Source organism: Pinus tabuliformis, chromosome 2_2 (assembly GCF_031772625.1).
Source record: "Pinus tabuliformis cultivar Carrire ecotype Pingquan chromosome 2_2, CPIR1, whole genome shotgun sequence".
Classification (NCBI taxonomy): Eukaryota; Viridiplantae; Streptophyta; class Pinopsida; order Pinales; family Pinaceae; genus Pinus; species Pinus tabuliformis.
This window is the reverse complement of record NC_142300.1, coordinates 52,646,384-52,667,345: the sequence shown is the minus strand read 5'-3', so window position 1 is coordinate 52,667,345 and position 20,962 is coordinate 52,646,384.

Sequence of the window (20,962 nt, the reverse complement as noted above, 5' to 3'; positions counted from 1 at the left end):
CTTTAATCTCTTTAATCTTTCTTTTCTAGTGACAAGTTAGTATTTCTTCTATATGTATGAGTGAATCATATTTTGGATGCTAAGATAAAATGTATATTAAGAAATAAAGTGAGCTACTATGTAGCCAAGAGATTGTATCTTTTTATTTCTATTCTAGAAATTTCAAAAGTTCTTTTTTCTTTAAAAAATAAAAAGAAAAGTGTTTATCCTCAGTTTATCAGCCTATTCTTATCATGTTTGAAAATTATGGCTAACACCTAACCAAGTGATGTTGAATCACTGATATTTGATACAACATTTGGCAAGAATGCTAAAATCTGGTAATGAGCAGTAACTTTTGACTAAGATTTGAGTGCATATTATTTGAAAGAAAATGAAAAACACATGGTATATATGTAACTTGGTTGATGGTATTACTGAAAATAAGATTGAAAAATTACTCAACAGTTATGTAAAACCAATAATCCTTAGTTATGCCTTATATTTTGATTGGAATCTAGATTAGGGGAAAAAATTTGCTCAAAAATCAAAGTCCTCGGAATCGATAAAAACCTAAACAACTGCATCTATCTCAGCAATACGATCCCAATGCAACTCGTTTCACTCAAAACAGAGTTCATATGAGAAATATATCGCGTTCTGATCATTTGGTCAAATAGGGAAATTTCGGTACACACTGACTGGGATGCTGACTAGGCATCCGTACAGCCCATTCAGAAAAAATAATATTCAAGGAATATTCCCCAAAATATTCCCACAAGTGGACCAACTAGATCGTGACAAGTGGCAGCACGTAATTGGTTAAAGTGCATTTGGTGGACCAATGAGAGGGTGACACGTGGCAAGCCCGGAGGCTACCACATGCCCTCTCAAAGGTTGGTTAAAAGTTTATATGGTAGGCCAAGGAGTCGAACCCATGACCTCACCTAAACAAGCAACATGTCTTACCGCCATACCACAACCTTATGTCTTAACATGTAAAGGGCACAATTGATATTTAAAGGTTAATGCATTGAAGTTTGGGGATTAATGCTAGCAGTAACCCCTCGCATGTGACCAACATGATGCTAATCGCTAGGCAGCCAAACCATTAGCATTAACTTTAACAGTTAACCTTCGCATGTGAACGCAAACCATGTTTAACCGCTAGCATTTTATGCTAACTACGGATTAAGCACTAAGTGATATTAGTGATAATTAATCCATGTTTATTAATTAATTAATTTTGGATTAGTTTGGCAGATATTTTGGCGGACTCAAAAAATCTGGAGCTAAATCCAAATTTGGCAGAGTTAACTGGAGTTTTTCCAAATTTAGTGGAGATTTCCTAGGAAAAATTGAAGAAGCCATAACTTTGGCAGTTTTCGACCAATTTTGGCTCAGAAAAAGTCATTCTTAGATGATTTGGATGCTCTGAACACAATGGAACAGGTTGTAGATACAGAAAGGCACTTCTATATGTGATTTTTCTACATTGAATTTTAAGGAAGCCTAGGGCCACCAAAAGAGGAAGTCAAGCCTATATCAGCTTAAGTCCAATTACAGAGCTTGTAAGGTCATTTTTTGGGTTTTTGGGTCTATCCATTGGAGCACTACAAGTGCATGTAATCAAATAATTAACCATTAATCCAAAGAGGGCCTAGCCATTGAAGCAGGTCCAAGGAGAGGTAGCCCAGGAGGGGTGAACTCCTTTATCAACTTTTTGTGTTATGAGTTGTTGTGTTTTACTTCTCTGTATTTTACTTGTTGTATATGTGTTTTAATCATCTAATTAACCTCATTAATTTCTCATAAAATACACATAACACTTTACACATAATCCTTCACATTTTGGTTAATGAGATGATCCTAAACATATATTTAATATTGATAAGGGAGCTTGCATAGAAACATTTCAGATCAAGTTGGTATCAGAGCATTGTTATCTCATTTTAACCATGAGATGGTTTGCCAAGGTTAGCTAGAAAATTAGCTATTGGTTTTATATTTGTGCAAGGAGAATTTAACTGTGTGTAAGTTTATGTGATGGCAGCTTCAACAAGTGATGTTTCTAATCCATCTTCCTAAGCAAGACTCTTCGATGAAGAGATGTTGCAGGAGTTTATCATTATGAGAGATATGGTGCAAGAGTTGTATGAAGATAGGAAGGAGAACACTATACTTCAAGAGCAGTTGATGGTCATGAAGGAGGAGAAGCAAGAGCTTCTTGAAAAGATGCATGAGATGGAGATTCAACTCCATGATGCCAAGGAAACCCTAGCCAAGTATGTGCATGAAAATGACGTATGCAATTCAAGTTTATCTTCAATTTCCTCTCAAAATGAATGTTTTGGTGCTTTTGAAAGAAACGCTAGAGGAATAGGGTCAAAATTATTGATGAATATGGGCTATGAAGGTAAAGGGTTAGGCAAACATGCACAAGGCATAGTTGAGCCAATTGTTGTTGAGGAAAGGCCTAGGTATTTCGGTCTTGGTTATAGACAACATGATGGAGAATGCTCCAAATCCAAGGAGGCACATGAAGGTGTTCCAAGAAGGACTTTCATTACATGTTCATTACCTCAAGCTTGTGAAGTTTGTGTTCATGAGGAATGCAAAAGTTTTATACCCACTTTGCAAGAAGATGCTCATAAGCATGCAACTAGTGGAAATGGAAAACAAGAGGATGTTGAAAGCTCTAAGGTCATTGAAACCATTGTTGGTATTCCAAAGAGAGCCACTACCTCATCAAATTCACCTCCTCAAGAAGGCGACAAAGGTGAATGTGCAAGGTATAAATCTGCATTTAATCAAGTTTCTTTTGATTATGATAAACATGGTAAATATTCACATAAGATTTGGAGAAAATTTACATGTTCCTTTTGTGGTTTGAATAACCATACTGTTTCGAGGTGTTGGAAGAGGATATCCATACACAAGAAACATTCAAAACAAAAGAGACAGAAATCCAAAGTTCCATTGGATAATGGAAACCATGTTGAAAAGAAGATGAAATTATTTTGCACTCATTGCCATAAGCAGGGTCATCTTGTAGACAAGTGTTGTACTTTGCATCCAACAAGTCATCCACGACATTTGAAGAAGGTGGAGAGAGATTTTCGAAAGAATTGAAAAGGGATTCCATAATTGATGTGGGTCAGGATGATACACATGATGAAGTGTAGCTGAAAGAAGCGCCATTGAAATGGTTTGGAAAGAGATGGTTAGATTTCTTAACCAATTAAGGCCTTGCATTTCTTTTGATAATTGATGCAAATCTTGCCTTATTGATGCATTTCCTTGTTATTTAGATGCATTTCTTTTCTCTTGAAAGTATGATGCATATTGCATGAAGCAAGATGTTGGAAAAGTAGAGTTATGTTGACTCACTTAGATGCAGAAAAGATGGAAATTTGCAACTACAAATTTGTATGCATGTTGCATTCTTGAACTTGCATGTTTATGCCAGGAAGGTGTTCAAAAGTGGAGTATATTAACTCATTTTATTGCAGCAAATTTGGTCATTCCAGCTCTTTAAGTACTCGTACATACCAATGGGATTCTTGTTTTTGTGATTGTACTTGTGAGAGAGTTGAGAATTGTTATACATGCATGAGAGTTTGTGTGTGTGAACAGTGGAATTTTTAATAGTTTCATTGTGCTTGAACATGCATGAGTGATTGACTTGTGTTGGTTGATTGCTTTGTTAACATGTATTTCATCAACTTGAGGATGTTCATCATTTGCACATGCATGAGTGTCGACTTGTGTGGTCGATTGATTGTTACATGTATGTTATATCGACTTGGAAGAGTTGATTTTGTCTCCAAAGATGAAAGGGAGATGTGATTAATTGTTTCATGAGAATGTGGAATTCTTGTTGTAAATCTTCAAGTTGTTGTACATACTTTTGCTTGACTTGAAAGTCAGTTGTTTGAAGAAGTATGTTATTTCGACATGTGTTTAGTAAACCATCGACTAAACACTAAGATGGTTTCTACACCAAGATGTAAGAGTACATGGTGATTTTCACACGATGTGACATTTGTTGCTTTGAAGAAGCAAAAGGAAGAGGTCGTCAAGTTATATTCTTACATGAGTGTTTTTCAAGGTTAATGGTGTTTCTTGTGACAAGATGTCGTAGGATTTTGGAAGGTCCAAGCTTGAGCAAGAGGCTCATGATTAGCCTTGATTCTCAAATCATGACATGAACAACATGTTAATACTAGAGGATGATGGAATCAAGAAGCGAAAGTGGACAAAAATGCCAAAATAAATTGTAGCCCTTGTAAAATATTAAATGGTCTACAATGTGATTTGATGTGTTGATGCCAAGAAGTGAAAGAGATGGTGAATGAATTATTCCAGATGTGGAATTTGGAACCATGGAGGTAAAGAATGGACATTTCTTTTCTTGTTATTACTGATATTGGAACTCATTTATGTAGTTCACTCAAATGGGCTTAACATGGAAAAGTGGTTTCCAAGGAGAATCTTGCATCAAATTCATGTGTTGCAAAGGAGGAACATGATTCTCAGTGGGAAGGCCATCAGTCAGATTTCCAAGCACCGAGGGATCGCTTTGGTACAACAGGGTGTTTAATTAGCAAGAAGCCAGCAATTGTTGGATTGGGTCAGCAGCAAAAGGAGAACATTGGTTGAAGTGCCAAGCCATTTAAAAGGCAAGGCATGTCAGTGAACCCAAGTGGTTTTCATGGAGATTTTTCCAAGTAGAATCAATTGATAGAACTTGGGAAGGAGAAGAGTATTCAGCTCTCATAAGATAACAAACTATTGTGGGTCCAAAAGCTTGTTAGTGGGAAGGAGTGATCAGAATCTAGATTAGGGGAAAAATTTGCTCAAAAATAAAAGTGCTCAGAATCAATCAAAACCTTAATGACCGCTTTTTTCTCGGTGATACAATCCCAATGCAACTCATTTCACTCAAAACAGATTTCATATGAGAAAGATATTGTGTTCTAATCGTTTGGTCAAACATGTGAATTTTGGTACAGGCTGACTGGGATGATGACTAGGAATTCATACAGACCAGTCAACAAAAAGAATATTCTAGGGAATATTCCTCAAAATATTCCCACAAGTGGACCAACCAGATCGTGACAAGTGGCCGCACGTAATTGGTTAAAGTGCATTTGGTGCATCAATGAGAGGGTGACACGTGGCAAGCCCAGAGTCCGCCACGTGCCCTCTCAAAGATCGGTTAAAAGTTTATATGGCAGGCCAGGGAGTCGAACCCATGACCTCACCTAAAGAAGCGCCATGTCTTACCGCCATACCACAACCTTATGTCTTAACATGTAAAGGGCACAATTGCTATTTAAAGGTTAATGCATTGAAATTTGGGGATTAACCACTAGCGGTAACCCCTTGCATGTGACCAAAACGATGCTAACCACCAGCATTAACATTAACCACCAGGAAGCCAAACCGTTAGCATTAACCTTAACATTTAACCTTGACATGTGAACGCAAACCATGCTTAACCGCTAGCATTTTATGCTAATTGCGGATTAACCGCTAAGTGAGATTAGTGCTAATTAATCCGTGTTTATCAATTAATTAATTTCGGATTAGTTTGGTAGATATTTTGGCAGACCTGACAAATCTGGAGCTAACTCCAAATTTGGCGGGGTTAACTGGAGTTTTTTCAGAATTAGTGGAGATTTCCTAGGAAAAACTGAAGAAACCATAACTTTAGCAGTTTTCAACCAATTTTGGCTCAGAAAAATTCATTCTTAGATGATTTGGATGCTCTAAACATAACGGAATAGGTTGTAGAGGCACAAAGGCACTTCTGTACTTGATTTTTCTACGTTTAAGTTTTAGGAAGCTTAGGCCCACCAGGAGAGGGGGTCAAGCCTAGATCAGCTGAAGTCCAATAGCAGAGCTTGGAAGGTCATTTTTGTGGTTTTTGGGTCTTGTGAATCCAATGGATCAGGTTGCAAAGCCATTGGAGCACTATAGGTTCATGTAAACAGAGAATTGACCATTAATCCAAAGAGGGCCTAGCCATTGAAGTAGGTCCAAGGATGACCTTTTATTAGTTTTGTTATGTTTGTTGATGTTTGTCAATGACGTTGGCAAATGAAATAGATTATTTACCGAGGATGGGTGCGTCGAGAGACGAAGAGATAGGGTTTCAAGCTTCTGCAAGCGTTGAACTCCATGGAGGGGCGCAAAGGGGGAGCTCCACTCCCTCCTATAGTCAGGCCGTAGCCAGCCGAGGTAAGAAACCAATAGAAACTGTTAGAGGTCCTTCAGGAGAAGGAAAAAGGAACATTGAAGAGGAACAATATTTGACCAATACAAGGGAGGACAATAGAACAAAAGAAAATGAGGAAGAAGACAAGAAACAGGAAGTAGAAAACAAAACGCAAAAGGGGCCATGTAAGCCTAAGGCTGAGGTCACACCCAGAGTAGTTTTAAATGATCCTACTCTGCAGGCGCACAAGGACCACATGCGGACCTATGCTATCATTTGTAAATTCATGGGATTATGGCCCACAGAAAAGGCGCTACAAACATGGATTAAATACCACTGGAAACCGAAAGGAGGCATAGACCTACATCTTGGGTCAAAGGGTTTCTTCATTGTGGTCTTTACAAATATTGAGGACAAAGACAGGGTGTTTGAAGGAGGGCCCTACTTCTATGTAGTTGCAGGCCTCTACATGTGACCTTGGATGATGAATTTTGTCCCGGAGCGAGAGACTTTCACTTCAGTCCCGGTCTGGGTAAGACTCTATTCCTTACCTCTAGATTACTGGAAAACTGAATCTTTATCTACCATAGGAAACAAATTAGGGTGTTTTGTCAAAGCTTCTGAGGCCACTAGAAGGGGAAAATATACTTCCTTCGCACGAATATGTGTGGAGATGGATCTCTCTGGAGCACTACCGAATGAGGTCATCTTGGAAGTTTTTGATGAAGAATGGGTGCAAACAGTAGATTATGAACATATTCCATTCATATGTCGTAGGTGCCATGAGCATGGGCACCTATTTAGAGACTGCCCTCTCAGAAAAATAGAGAACAGAAATAAAGCTACCACAGTGAAAGATACTGAAAAATTTCACAAAGTGGGATATAGAGGAAAAGGGGGCAAAAGGGGGCCAAAGAAACATCAAACAGAAGGGCAACAGGCCAGTCTGAACAGGTTCCAAGTACTAGAAGAAGAGGAAGAGACAACAAAGGGAGATCAGGTAATGGAAGGTAGCCCAGGGGAGAAGGAGACAAAAGGAAATAGTGGGCAAACACAGGATATTAATAAATAGAAAGAGACTACGCTGAGTGATGGAGAACTGGAAATGGACCAAGAAATGACCCAGAGTGAGATGGATATGGAGGATCATGAACTGCAGGATATTCTTGATAGAGAACACCTAGATCTGGAAGGGTTCTTGAAACAGGGGACAATGGGAGGGGTAGACTCACTACCTCAAGAAGAGTTTAACAGAGTACAGCAGCTGTTCCTATGGAAAACTCAGGCTAAAGGGATGGAAGGGCAAAGAAACAATGAAAGGCAGGGTAACGAAGGTGTGAAAACTATGAAAACCACACCAGGATTAGCTCCTAGACATCCAGGAAGAAAAAGAGGTAGAAAAAAGCAGAATGAGTTACTGATGGAATGTGGAAAGCTAATGATAGATTCAAGTAAGATGAAAGATCTAACCAGCTACTCCTTTACAAATCGTTCATAATGAAGTTCACATCTTGGAATATTAGAGGTCTAGGAAGTAAAAGAAAATAGAGAATACTTAGCAATAGAATGAAACAAGAAGCTCTGGATATGATATTTATCCAAGAAACTAAATGTTCCATTCAAAAAATAAAAGAAATACACAGTAAATGGCTCAACAAATATGAGTTTCTAGAAGTCAAAGCAAATAAAACAGCAGGAGGTATACTTACTCTTTGGAACCCCCAAAAGATTGGCATAATAGATGCTGAGGCATCTAGGAATTATTTATTAGTGGTTATTCAGCCTGTGGGAGATAGGAAGACTTATTTGATTACAAATGTTTATGGCCCCCAGAGACCGTATGATAAACTCAAGCTGCTAGATTCTCTTGTGGAACTAAGAGATAGACATGCAGGAGTGCCATGGATCATGGGTGGGGACTTCAACATGATCAAATCACTTTCGGAGAAAAAAGGGGGAACCAGAACTTTAAGCAAAGAATCTATAGCATTTCAAACTTTTATAGATAATATGAAGCTAGTTGATACTGATATGAGTAATGGCCTCTTTACATGGAACAATAAGAGAGGAGGAGAGTCTTAAGTAGCCTCAAAGTTATATAGATTCATAATCTCAAAGGACCTTATGCTCACAGATAAGGAAATGACAGTGAGAATTCTCCCTTTTGGAGGCTCGGACCATTGGCCTGTACAACTTGAGGTTCAGGGCATTGGCACCCCCAAGAACAGACCTTTTAGATTTGAGAATATCTGGCTCACCCACCCAGACTTTATCAGCAACATTGCAAAATGGTGGACAGAAGATCTGCATATTCAGGGTACAAGAATGTTTCTGCTACACAAAAGACTAAAACACATCAAGCTCAGACTCAAATATTGGAACAAGAATGAATTTGGTAATATTTTTGAAGCGAAAAAAGCTATTGAAGGTAAAATGCAGGAACTCAATCAAGCCCTTATCACGAACGGCTTTGATAGAGTCAGAAATGATCAAGTCACCAAGCATCATCAAGACTAGGAGAACTTATGTAAACAAGAGGAGATATTTTGGAGACAAAAATCAAGAGTTCAATGGCTAAAAGAAGGAGAGCGAAACACTAGGTTTTTCCACAGATCCACCATGGTGAACAGATCTCATAATAGGATCTCATCGATCAAGGATGCCAGAGGTCACCTACTCAATACCCATGAAGATATAGAAGCTGTGTTGGTTCAGCACTTTCGAAGTATCACAGAGGAGACCATTTTGGACAGAGCTCATTTTATCAGGGACTTAACAAGGTACATACCTAAGCTAGTAACAAGAGAGGATAATTTCAATCTCAATAGGCCAGTGACTGAAGAGGAGGTTAGTGAGGTCATCAAAGAAATGCAGAATGGTAAAGCGCCAGGCCCTGATGGTTTCAATGTGGATTTCTTTAAAGCTTGCTGGAATATTGTCAAGAAATATATTTTAAATGTCGTGGAGGACTCCAGGATGAATAGAACCATTTTGAAGGTGCTCAATACATCCTTCATCTCTTTGATCCCCAAACAGGACATTGCTTAGACTCCAGATAGATTTAGACCTATAGCTTTGTGCAATGTGGTGTACAAGATAATATCCAAAGTTATTGCCAATAGACTCAAACCCCTTCTTCCTACTCTAGTTTCTGTGGAGCAATCAGGATATGTGGAGGGTAGACAAATCCTCAATAACATCATTCAAGCACATGAGGTGGTTCATTCATTGTTAAGCAATAGGAAGGCGGGAATGATTATGCAATTGGACCTAGCCAAAGCTTATGATAAGTTGAATTGGACCTATATCAGGAAAGTCCTTCTAGCCTTTGGATTTGACCATAACTAGGTAAGATGGGTTATGGCCCTGATAACTTCTTCTAGCTTTTCAATTTTGGTTAATGGTTCTCCATCCAAGACTTTTACTCCTTCAAGAGGCCTCAGGCAGGGAGATCTGCTCTCCCCCTTTCTCTTTATCCTCATGATGGAAGGACTTGGTCGATCTATCAAGCATGCTAAAGAAGTGGGTAACATCAAGGGTCTCCAACTCTCTGAGACTGGACAGGCTTTGACCCATCAACAATTTGTTGATGACACCATGCTGCAGGGCATCCCAATGGTCAAAGAAGCACTAGCTTATAAACAAATCCTGAGTGATTTTGCCATGGCTACAGGTATGGAGGTAAATCTCTCCAAATCTAAGATTTTCTTCTTTAATACTAATATTGCTATCTAGAGGAATATCTCCAGAATTTTGGGCTTTCAAAGGGATGTCCTTCCTTCCAAATACTTGGGAGTTCCTCTAACTGATAAACCTTTGCACAAGAGCATTTGGGAACCACTGATTAACAAGATGCAGGATAAAACCTGGAAATGGACTATTAGATCTTTAAACTTGGCAGGCCGGTTGGTGCTTACAAAAGCTGTACTTCAATCAATCCCCGTCTACATGCTTTCAGCCCTTCCAGCTCTAAAAGGAGTTTTGCAACAATTTAGAACCATTCAAAGAGACTTTTTTTGGGGTAAGGGGGAGGAGAGAAAGAAATGGGCCTTGGTAGCCTGGGATAAGATTTGCAAACCTAAAAACCACAGAGGTCTTGGACTGGATGATCTGGAAGTGCTAAGCAAAGTTTTAGGGGAAAAATTATGGTGGCAGTGGGTAAAAGATCCAAACACTCAGTGGGCTTGTATTTGGAAAGAAAAATACGCCAGCAACTGGCAATATAATGATCACATAAGGATGACTGGCATCATAAAAGGCTCCTACATATGGAATAAATCCTAGGAGAATAGAGGCTTAGTGCAAAAAAATAGCTTATGGGAAATCAAAGAGGGAGATCTTGCTTTGTTTTGGGAGGATAAATGGCAACAAGAACCTACACTGCTAAGAGAGGACTTTGTGGACCTCAAGAAAGAAACTGATACCAAAGGGTTACTTAGGGTAAAATATTTTTGGGATCAAACCAATAGTGAAGGAAAATGGAGAACCTGGAAGAATATGGATTATAGGGATGATAGCCCCTTGAAAGCAAAAGCTAATGCACTTATGACAATGTTGGACCAAAGGAAAATTCTGGTTTCAGAGGGGCATGACCAACTTAGATGGGGCAACAATAATGAAGGTACCTTCAATCTTAAGGAGGCAAAGCACATAATCCTGGAGCTGGATTCCAATGAACCGAACAGGGTTTGGCAGAACCTATGGGAACATCAAGGATGGATGAAAATCAAACTCTTCATGTGGCTGGTACATCATAAGAAAATTCTAACTTGGGAAAACATTCAGAAGAGGGATGTTCTGGGACCTTCTAGATGCCAGCTTTGTGAATCCCAAGAGAAAATGATGGAGCACCTTCTTAATAATTTCATTTTCACCTCCAGGTTGTCGGATACTTTTGCTACAATTTTCAAAACAGACAGACCAAGACAAAGGAAGCATTATCAATGCCCTGAATAACTGGAGAAGAAACTTCTCTGATTATGAAATTCTTCACTCATCTTGGGCTTTAACTCCAAGCTTCATAATATGGAATTTATGGAAAGAAGGAACTACAGAATCTTCAAGAATGTAAAAAGTTCCTCCCAGCACATTATTGCGCAAATCTTAAGACAGCTTAAGGAGACGGTGGGAACTTTAGTGCGAACTTCCCCAAAGAATCCACCTTTAGAAGCTGAATTGCAAATACTTCTTCAATTGGGTATGCAGGGGCTTATACCACAGAGCATGGATAGGAAGGTGAAGAAACTAGTCAAGAAGCCGGACTGCTGGCATCCTCCCCCTCAAGGTTTTTTGAAATGCAACATTGATGGGACCTCAAAAGGCAACCTGGGCACTGCTGGTTTTGGAGGGGTGTTAAGGGATGAAAACAGCTACATCCTTTTTATTTTTCATTGCCATTTGGGAAAAGCTAAAAACAATATGGCGGAATTAATGGCACTTGAGCAATGTTTAGAACTCCTAAAACAGGACAATCTCCAGAATATAATAATTGAAGTTGATTATGAGTTAATCATTAACTTGGTCAAGAGAATCTGCTGTGGCACGGAGCCGCAAAAAGTCTCAAGACACTGGAGGCTGCTTCAGGTCTTTCAAAGGATTCAGTTTCACCTTTTGTCCTTGCGTACCGTGAATTTTACTCATGTGCGAAGGACAACAAATAAATTGGCGGACATTCTAGCTAATCAAGGGGTGCTCTGCACCAAAAGTAGGGTCAAGTTGAGTTGGCAAGAGATGCCTCAAAATAGATTGAGGGAGCATTGTCTCAATCAGGCAGATGAGGACAGAACGTTATTCCGAAACAGAGTCGCAGAGATGGGGTCTAGTTGATTCGGATTCATTATGAAGTATTATTTCAGAAGTGATGTTACAATTGGGATGCAGGTCTTTGTCTGCCTCCTCAGCCATGGTAAGTGCAAACCCAGAAGTCTCAGGTGGAAGTGGCTCGGCAGACAGTGGTTCTCGGATGACCGGACAGAGAACATCAAGAATGGTAAGAAGATTTACATCTTCCTCTGGTTCACGCGCCTGGGGAGTTGGGATGGTGCGAGGGACCGGAGTCCCGGCTTTCTCAGCAGACTCAAAACCCCCCGCATTACTTTCCGTGGTGTCATTACCGCTCTCGGGGTGGTTTCTGGTTTATCGCATGCCCTTAAAGCCAGAAGCGGTTTTTCGGAGTTGGGAGCGATTCCACTCACCAAGCAACACGTGGCCAAGGGTGGGGAGAGAATACTGCCCTCATCACACAGTAATTCTCTGTGCTTTTGGTTCATGCGATATGATCCTCCGCCGTCAGATCAGGAGAGGAGAATCAACGGTCAGGGAACAGCGGGCATGTTTGTGGGTCCGGGTCTTCATCGCGTGGTAATTCTCTGTGCTTTTGGTTCATGCGATTTGATCCTCTGCCATTGGATCAGGTGAAGAGAATCAACGGTCAGGGAACCACGTGCTTATTGGTGGGTCCGGGTCTTTTATCGTGCATGTTGGTGGGTCCGGGTATTTTGGCCATTTACGCATTGTTTATTTTGGATTTGAGTTACTTCAGGTCTGATGTTTGGGTCTTTAGGACCTAGTTGGCCGGCTTTTTATTTTGGTGAGGCTTTTACCTAGGGCTAAAATGTTTAGCCTGTGGTGGTTTGTATTTTATGTAATTTTACCCTTTGAATATTTTGAATAGAAGGCACGACTCTTGCATTAGCAAAAAAAAAGAAGTAGGTCCAAGGAGATGTAGCCTAGGAGGGGTGAACTCCTTTATCAACCTTTTGTGTTATGAGTTGATCTGTTTTACTTCTCTGCATTTTACTTGTTGTATATGTGTTTTAATCGGCTGATTAACCTCATGAATTTCTCATAAAAGACACATAACACTTGACACATAATCCTTCACATTTTGGTTAATGCGACAATATTAAACATATTTTTAATACTGATGAGGGAGCTTGCATAGCATTAACAATTTTTCCCAACATTTCAGATCATATTTTGTGTAGGAAAATCTATATTCCAAGTTTTAAACATTTCAAGTCTTTGATCACATAATTAATTTAAAATTTTGAGAGAACCACAACACCCATTGGCTAGGAATTATCCATCCACTTCAATGGATAGACTTGTGGTCATCAAATGATTATTGATGAAGATCTCCCACTATGCTTGCAAGACAAAGAAGAGGCTACGAGTATCAACAAAGCTAGAGAGCGTAATGATTATTGGCTTATAAGTGTTTTGAAGAAATAGTTAGAAGGTCTAATAATTAAAGACATATCTATTACGGAAACAAATTACTCATTCTCCTCTATTGGGTTGGATTCATGACAAATAATATAATTTTATCTCATTATGGTGTTATCCTTTTAAAATCATCATTGAGTTTTCAAAACTACAATTATTGATTTTAATACCAGTATGTCGTCCTATAAGATTTTTAAAAGACTTGAGCTTAATGGTTTTGCATGGAATGTATTTGGTCTATTAAGGTTCTTCATATAATTCGAGGTTAAATAGAATAGGAATCTATGATCATTTGGACTCTTCAGCCAGTAAGATACCATCAATTGTTTCAATTATTTCAAAATGTATCTCCATTGCTTAGTGGTTTAATTTGGCATACTTCATGGAGTAAAATTTCCACTTTGGTATTCATATTGAATCATTTTTTAGTTGCATACTCTTCAAATTTCTATGGATGACTTGCTTCTTAGACAACCTCCCTTATTTCCATTGCATATTCCATAATATTTTAGTTGACTTTGCTCATGACCATCAAATCTTTGGAATATTTTGAAATTTGCATTCAACATAAGGATAGCCTACTAATTATAAGGATCAATAATTTGTAACACTTTCTATACTAGAATTGTTGACCTAGAAGGGCTAATATTGAAACATTATTAGTTGACCTAGAAGGGATTAATACTGAAAAATTCTTAGTTATAGAGCTAGTTGTCTGATTGCTAAATTTTTTAGTGAATCATGAACTTGGTAGAATAGTGAAAGGACAAAAGATAAAATGAATGATGGATAAATGTACATTCCCATTTAGCCAAATAACATCTATTAATCCATAGGAAGTTTATCTTTATGTTGATTATAGATTTAAAAATATCTTAGAATATTATGAAGCCACAAAAATTACACATAATTATAGGAAATACCTAGATGCATACAATTGAAAGTTAAAGATAAATGACAACAATATCGCATACAACTAAGCCTTTGATTTGAAACTACTTATTTTGTCTTCATATTTACTTAACGTCAAAAAATTGTAGAAAAAAAAGAAGCATTCAACTTGCATGAAACAAAGTCATTAGACAACCTACCAATACAATGACAAGTTTGTGTTTCAACCATGAAACATATTTATTTACAAGTTTGTGTTTTACCACATTAGGGTTCAATATGAGGGTTTCAAGATGAACCCATGATAGTAACCAAAGTCAATAGAGAACCCACAAATATAATCATAGGTTTGTGGTTTACCATGTTAGAGTTTTAAAATGAGTCTATAGTAGTAATCACAATTCTAATATCATATTAGGGTTTGAGGGTGAGCCTATGGTGATAACCTTTAAAAAATGAATGACATATTTTCAAAAATATTTAAAAGAATGCACTATATTGTGTGTATAATGGGTGTATTATACACATCAAATGAGATTAGAATTTCATCAATAAATTTTCTTGGTCATTGGTGTTGAGATCATAAAGATTATAAATGCAATCACCATGAAAGGGGTTAATAATAAATGAAGTGGTCCCAAAAGTTCAAAAAAGATCTTCAATTTGGGTTTACAGTAAATAAAACATTCTCACAATGTCTAGAAGTGTATGTAATAAAACTCTTATTAAACCAATAATCTCTTTCTTATGCACTAGTCTCTTTTCACCTCCTTTAAAATCAATGCATAACATTTTTTTGATTCCTTTATTGTGCTAAAAAAAGGGTAAGAATACAATAACTACTAAAGTGGTTAATCATAAATGATGTGGTGTCAAGAATTCAACAAAACCCTCAAGTTGGGTTTACATTAAATAAAATATTCTCACAATGTCTAGAGACACATGGAATAACATGCTTACTAGACCGATTATCTATTTCTTGTGCACTAGTCCCTTTTCACCTTATTGAAAATCATGGCATAACACTTCTTTGATTCCCTTATTAAAAGAAAGAAAAAGAAAAAGAAACATAAATGACAACAATATCGCATACAACAAAGCCTTTGATTTGAAACTACTTATTTTATCTTCATATTTACTTAAGGTTAGAAAATTGTTCAAAGAAAACCAACATTCAACCTGCATGAAACAAAGTCATTAGACAACCTACCAATAAAATCACAATCTTGTGTTTCAACCACAAAACAAAGTTATCACAAGTTTGTGTTTTACCACTTTAGGGTTCAATATGAGGGTTTCAAGATGAACTCATGATAGTAACCAAGGTCAATAGACAACCCACAAATATAATCATAGGTTTTTGTTTTACCATGTTATAGTTTTAAAATGAGTCCATAGTAGTAACCACAATTCTAATATCATATTAGGGTTTGAGGGTGAACCTATGGTGATAACCTTTAAAAAAAGAATGGAAGATTTAAAAGAATGCACTATATTGTGTGTATAATGGAAGTATTATAAACATCAAATGAAATTAGAATTTCATTAATAAATTTTCTTGGGCATTGTCGTTGAGATCATAAAGATTGGAAATGAAATCACCATGAAAGTGGTTAACCATAAAAGAAGTGGTCCCAAAAGTTCAAAAAAAATCTTCAATTTGGGTTTACATTACATAAAACATTCTCAAAATGTCTAGAAGTGTATGCAATAAAATTCTTACTAAACCAATCATCTCTTTCTTCTACACTAGTCTCCTTTCACCTCCTTTAAAATTAATGCGTAACGTTTCTTTGATTCCTTTATTGTTCTAAAAAAAGGGTGAGACTACAATAACTACTAAAGTGGTTAATCATAAACGAGGTGCTGTCAAACATTCAACAAAACTCTCAAGTTGGGTTTACATTAAATAAAATATGCTCATAATGTCTAAAGATACATGGAATAACATTCTTACTAGACTAATTATCTCTTTCTTGTGCACTAGTCTATTTTCACCTTATTGAAAATCATTTCATAACACTTATTTGATTCCTTTATTAAAAGAAATAAAAAGAAAAAGAAACAAACCCCTTCACCTATGGAAGTAATGTTTCTCTTTGGTCTCTATCCTTCATTAGAGGCAATTGAAATTTTTTTCCATCCCTCCTAATGTTTTATGTATCCTTGCTACCATTTTTACATAATATAATAATCAAACTACCATGCTCCCCTAAAAATAATTGGAATTCATCTATGGGATCACTTCATATAGAATTTCATTTCTATACTCACCAATGTTAAAATATATTTTACATCGTTTAGAGATAGTCCTTGTGGAACCCAAATAATTGATAAGGCTATAGATGCTTAAATTGTGTCAGTCATGGTTTCTATACCATTTCAATTTCATTCCTATTTTATATCATACCAAAATCCATAAAAACTTTATAACACTTACCTGTATGTTTATAATTACTTCTAAAAACATTACTTCTCAACAACTTTTCATTTTCCAATTGCAAAATTATATTTTTGTATTATCAAATTCTCTCATCTTTTGTTATCAATGTGACTATTCTATTATCTCCTAGTATCTCTTTTTCGATAATTAAGCTCTACCCTCATTTTTCCATGAATCACCCTTCTATTTCTATTCAAACAATTTATGGACTTTATCTCCATAGTGGTGAATATTCTGCTATACCAACTAACATTTTATCCTTTAATTACCTCAGATATCCACCTTCAATGATGCATCTATCTCTACATGATGCATTACTTGTTAGGAAAAATATTTAGTGGGGGAGGGGGGTGGGGGTGCGGGGGAGTGAATCAGTATTTTTAATTCACTTTAACTTTTCATTTCATATTTTGAATTATGTACACTATTTTTCTTTATGCAACTAGTGTATGTACATGACTTCAGTGAAGGAAAACAACCTATATCCAATTTACTTAATTTATCATAAATCCATCAATGAGTTAACTTTAAACATTTTCTTATTGATTCATTAACCATCTAGTATGAATTAAATAACACATAAGCAACACACATAAAACACTAGGATTTCAGATGGAAACCTAATGTGGGAGAAAACCACCGGTGTCGTCGTCTCTGTCTTCTTCTTTTATTATAAAGAAAGTATTCCTTACATCTTGTATTGGCATAGACTCTTACCATCAATCAGGCACCCACCCGTAGGAGGCTACAACCTCCACTCATTCTCTAGCACCCACTAGATGGGAGCTACAACCCCATGATCTCGGTTACGACTCCTACAGAAAGGGAGCACATACCCCCTTAACAAATTTACCAGCTACCACTGGAAGGAAGTTATGAATCCCTCACTGAAGGCTCCAACCCTCAACACCATTCATGGACCATGTTTCATAATATTTCAGACTGGATCCACATGTCTCAAAACATAAAAACATATAGTCCACTTTTCATCATATTTTCAAACTGGACTCACACCCAACATTATGCTCAATACCAAATTGAAATACTAGATCTCAAAATATGAATCATTGAAGCACTGTAAACCAACTAAATACTGAATCAAACCAATCTCAACCAACCGTTGTAACTAGATCAAATAAATGCACAACCAACCCAATCGATATTACTAGGATAGACAAAAACAAATACAACATAGCTCATCAATTGTTTTCATCAAACAACAATGCAAACCATGACAAGATCTAACTCAGAATATATACGCTATTGTTATTAGGTAGACTTGTGTATATATGTGTTTATCATGTGCAACACCCACCTACAGATCTCAATGTACTAACAAACAAATCTCAGAATATATACACGACTCAACATAAACAAATCCACGTATGTATGCGACTATTCAGAAGAAAACCAACATACAAATCTTAAATTACTGAAACACACCTTCATTGCAAACACAACTTACGTTCCACAAACTACATTATCAGACATCTGAAAACTCATTCAGATCACAACATTACTATAAACACAGATCCATCATTATTAGCTGCATAGACATTTGCAACAAGGAAACCAATCAACCATATATTTCAACATATCTTAAATCTTTCAAATCTGAGTCTTATTCTTGCTCCCTGGTGCACACCTATTCCAGATCAAATCACACATAAATAACCCATTACTTTCACACTTAACAACTTGATTTACATCCCCTTATATAGCTTTTTCCCTAGCCAATACCTCAGGTAAATCCCTTGGTAATGTCGTTAGTATTCTTTAACAGGATCAAATAATCATTGTTGCCCTAATTACTATGGGAAAATACCATGCTAATGACCCCTGGTATCCAGATTTCCATGGTTTGAATTATGTATGCAACTTCTGCTCGCAGGACCTACATATGTACATAACCCTTCTTTACAGGAACCACCTATACTTTCTCAAACTTCACTCTTTTCATCCATCTATCACTGAACTATCATTTCTTTGCCAATAGCATCTGTACCAATCTGCATGAGTTCCACAATCATCATATTATCACAATGTTGACATCAAGTACATCTTTTTCAAGTAGGTTTCCATCAAGAACAACACATTAGCCATAATGACAACAATCTCCCCCTTTGGATTTGATGGAAACCACTTTGGTGTTTGTACACCACCTACAAATATTTGCAAACACACTTTCAAACACCAAGTCTTCTCTCCAAACACCAAGAGTCTCTCCCCCTTTGACATAAAGGGAAAAGGGTTGAACCGGGATGAATGAAGTACATCCCTTGTAGTGTTTATCATCATAGGTTTGATCTCCTGAATATGAATCATGAAATACGCATACTGATCTTACTCCCCCTGAGCATATGTTGAACCTTCTATAGATATTCAATAGAGTACAAGACTTTATGACTCAACCAAATATGACTTTTCCTATCACCAATGACTCATGATTACATCATCCACCCAACATACTGGGTTTTCATATTGGACCCAAGTTTTATATCAATGTCCCAAAATAATGGGATAGCATGGCTTGATCCCAATAGCCCATATATGACTAAATTTTACAATAGTTTACAACATTGGTCTTTTCATGACCTTTACATCAAGAGACATATATGACACTTATAACCAAAAATAGAGACCTTAACAATGAGGTTGCAAGACCATGATAGTCATTAGCAACCACCATGCACCATATAGGAATCTAAGACATAAACATCTAATAGCAACAACATAGACAACAACGTGAACATCCTCAACATGTAAGATAAGACAGTGTAGCTTCAACACGTTATCAAATATGAATGCTTCCAAGCATCACCAAGAACATATACGAGAAGCATAATATTTTGCAATGAAGCTCTGTCAACAACTCATCCCCTTGACCTCATGTCATCAAGGTCAACATACTCTCTCCATATATAGGAAGAGCCACAATCCACAAGAAGCAACATCAATCTCTTGAACCACAACATCATAGGTATCATATACATGCATTAGCAATATATGTGCAAACAAGTAGTACAATTAGTATCACAAATCATAGAACTAATTGACAACATCACCAACATCTTTAGTGAACATAGCATATAAATCTTCCTCATTAAGTGTATCAAGTAGGATTAACACATTATTAACAACTTCACCAAGTGCAACTCAAGAAACATATAGACATCATCCATAACTTCGTCTCATTCAATCCATGCATTATTGATAGCTAATGATAGTAGCATATGTATCTTCAGTGGTAATAGCAGTAACAACCATACATTCAGATTACCAATATGCACTCATCATAATGCAACATCATGCCACAACTAGTGCTCAAGAAACCATAATTCCAACAATGAACTATTATAAGCATAGAAGTTTCTCCCCTTGAACCTGTGCCAACTTTTCACCATTAACTTCTGATTACATTATATCCATCATATCAACTAGCAAATGCACCAAAGAACTATTTCAACAGCAACAATATCATTTTGCAAAAACATCATGAACCAACATCATTCCTAAGCAGCATATGGGCACCATTAACAGAGTACAACAAGTCAATATCAGAACCAAAAAGCCAATAATGACTGATGGAAGCCTATGAGAATCTTCCCCTTAATCTATGCCACTTCTTTTTCATCACTGATAAGCATACACGATTGTCTAGATAAAAAACCATGTATACATGTGATTGTCCTTCATGAGAAACACATATATAAAGTAAAATGTTGATTTCTCATAACCACATATCCCCATCAACATGACATGCATGTTATTGTTCATTGCTACTTCATCAGATGCAATGTCGGTAATACAAACATCACCAAAATAATATCAAGACAACATAGGGAATCATCATCTAGATACAATTGCATAGCTTCCCCCCTGAGATCATACACCACTGATCCTACGAACCTGGCAGTCATCATTTATTCTTCATGAGGTTATGTACCTCACTTTTACTTCTGCATCCACTATTAGAAGTATACGTTTAAGAACAAGGGACTATAGTAGGGACAATCTTCCCTACGTCTCTGAATGTTGTTCCTTTTTCCTCCAAATCTGCTGCAATTTCTAATCATACGCTCAAACTTATGGAACTTACCCATATTTTTCTTTCATTCCAAATGCTTGACCTAAAATCAGTGACCTTATGCCCAAATGAGTTACAAGAAAATAGTATCCATGAAACCATCCTTTATGCC